At 63.3% G+C, this 2,500-nt stretch overlaps 1 pseudogene; it reads right to left on the reverse strand.

Moving 5' to 3' along the window:
* The window catches only part of LOC126432494 (large subunit ribosomal RNA), a 7,960-nt pseudogene that overhangs the window by 3,609 nt on the left and 1,851 nt on the right, over positions 1–2,500 (reverse strand).

The raw sequence follows: 2,500 nt of genomic DNA on the forward strand, positions 1-2,500 counted from the left end.
CGCGAAGCAGGCGTTCCGGAAGGGCGCGGGCCAGAAGGAAGAGATTCATCACTTTCACCAGGACTTCGTGCGGCAGGCGCCGCAACTCCGCTGGGGTAAGGCCGTCCGGCCCGGCTGCTGATCCCCTGGGCGGCAACGCGGCGGCGACCTCCTCACGTGTGACCGGCCCCCATATGCACTCGAGAGCGACAGGCTCTGAGTGCGGGAGGAGGCGGTCACGAATGAAGCCCGCGGTGGAGATGGGCTTCTTGGTGAAGAGGTCCGCCCAGAAGTCCAGCAGACCAGGGATGGCAGGTGGCGGCTGGAGCAGGGTGCCATCCAAGAGGCCGCGCACGCAACGCGCACGCGACCGTCGGAAGGCATCCTGCGTTCTCGCGTACTCCCAGCGGCGCCGCTTGCGCTTCTGCGTCGGCGGCGCGGCAGGCGGCCGCTTCGATGGTTGGCGCGGCCGCTGTGTCCTGGTGATCGATCTCTCCCCTCTGGACCCGACCGACGCAAGGGCATCCGGGAGCATGCCCAGGATGACATCGGGCGGCGTGCCCCGCCCCAGACCGATGACACGATCCAGGGCAGAGAAACGCTGGGCGGAAGCGGGTAGCCCCGCCAGATGCTCCCAGATGGCGGCGTCAGTCGGCCCCTCCGGCGGCGGCCCGGTGGTGTCGGCCGCGAAGTCCTCGGCTGCGTCGACGGGCGGCGCAGCGGCCTCGCCCGCGTCAGGCAGCGGGCTCGCCGCTCCCCGGCGGGACGCCGGCTCTTCCCCCAGACCGATCTCAAGCGCCTCCATGAATTGGCGGACAAGCTGCTTGTGGGCAGCTTGCCGCCGTCGGCACTTGATTGCCTCAAGCGTTCGGTCGGGGAACATCCTGATGAGCTCTTGATTTACAAAGAAGAACCGGGCGTCCCTCTCGAGGAACAGTTCGGCCTCTGCCTTGGCGAGCGACAGGACTTCTTCCTCCGTCCACCTCGCGCGATGCCTCTCCGTGACGATCTCCGCGTTGGCGGCCGCAAGGTGTTGGCGGCGGCGATGGACCCCGAGACCGTTTTTGGTGGTGAAGCTGCGGTGGCACTCACTACAGGCGTATACAGCTGCAACAGTTACAAGATTTTCGGCACGGCCGGTTGGCCGGCTAGGTGCTGGGGGAGTTGGGGTGGCACCTTCAGCGGAAGGGCCACCACTTTTTCTCTGGTTACTGCCCCCAACTAAAAAAAGGGATAGTGCGACGGGGGGCTGGTAACCCCCCCAAGCCCCTGGTGCGGTCTTCCACTCTGCTAAAATCAGCGGGCCCACGAGAAGGGGAGAAGACCGCAGGAGAGGAGAGGCTAAGAGGGCTAGGCCCATGTATTGCGCATCACTCTCCCTGTAACTATAACCCAAGGAAGGCACCTCGCAGCAGCAGCACGACTACATCAAGACCGCACTTCGAAAAGCCAAGTCCGGATGCAGCCACACCGCCGCCACTTGGCCACCTTAAGAGAGTCATAGTTACTCCCGCCGTTTACCCGCGCTTGCTTGAATTTCTTCACGTTGACATTCAGAGCACTGGGCAGAAATCACATTGCGTCAACACCCGCTAGGGCCATCGCAATGCTTTGTTTTAATTAGACAGTCGGATTCCCCCAGTCCGTGCCAGTTCTGAGTTGATCGTTGAATGGCGGCCGAAGAGAATCCGCGCACCCGCGCGCCCCCGGAGGAGCACGCTAAGGCGGACGCGGCCTCGCAGCAAGGAAGATCCGTGGGAGGCCAAGGCACGGGACCGAGCTCGGATCCTGCACGCAGGTTGAAGCACCGGGGCGCGAACGCCGCGCAGGCGCGCGCATCCTGCACCGCCGGCCAGCACGAGGCCAACCAACGGCGAGAGCAGACCACGCCCGCGCTAAACGCCCGCACTTACCGGCACCCCTACGGCACTCACCTCGCCCAGGCCCGGCACGTTAGCGCTGACCCACTTCCCGACCAAGCCCGACACGCCCCGATCCTCAGAGCCAATCCTTATCCCGAAGTTACGGATCCAATTTGCCGACTTCCCTTACCTACATTATTCTATCGACTAGAGGCTCTTCACCTTGGAGACCTGCTGCGGATATGGGTACGAACCGGCGCGACACCTCCACGTGGCCCTCTCCCGGATTTTCAAGGTCCGAGGGGAAGATCGGGACACCGCCGCAACTGCGGTGCTCTTCGCGTTCCAAACCCTATCTCCCTGCTAGAGGATTCCAGGGAACTCGAACGCTCATGCAGAAAAGAAAACTCTTCCCCGATCTCCCGACGGCGTCTCCGGGTCCTTTTGGGTTACCCCGACGAGCATCTCTAAAAGAGGGGCCCGACTTGTATCGGTTCCGCTGCCGGGTTCCGGAATAGGAACCGGATTCCCTTTCGCCCAACGGGGGCCAGCACAAAGTGCATCATGCTATGACGGCCCCCATCAACATCGGATTTCTCCTAGGGCTTAGGATCGACTGACTCGTGTGCAACGGCTGTTCACACGAAACCCTTCTCCGC

This window comes from Schistocerca serialis, unplaced genomic scaffold, assembly GCF_023864345.2.
Source record: "Schistocerca serialis cubense isolate TAMUIC-IGC-003099 unplaced genomic scaffold, iqSchSeri2.2 HiC_scaffold_1140, whole genome shotgun sequence".
Taxonomy (NCBI): domain Eukaryota; kingdom Metazoa; phylum Arthropoda; class Insecta; order Orthoptera; family Acrididae; genus Schistocerca; species Schistocerca serialis.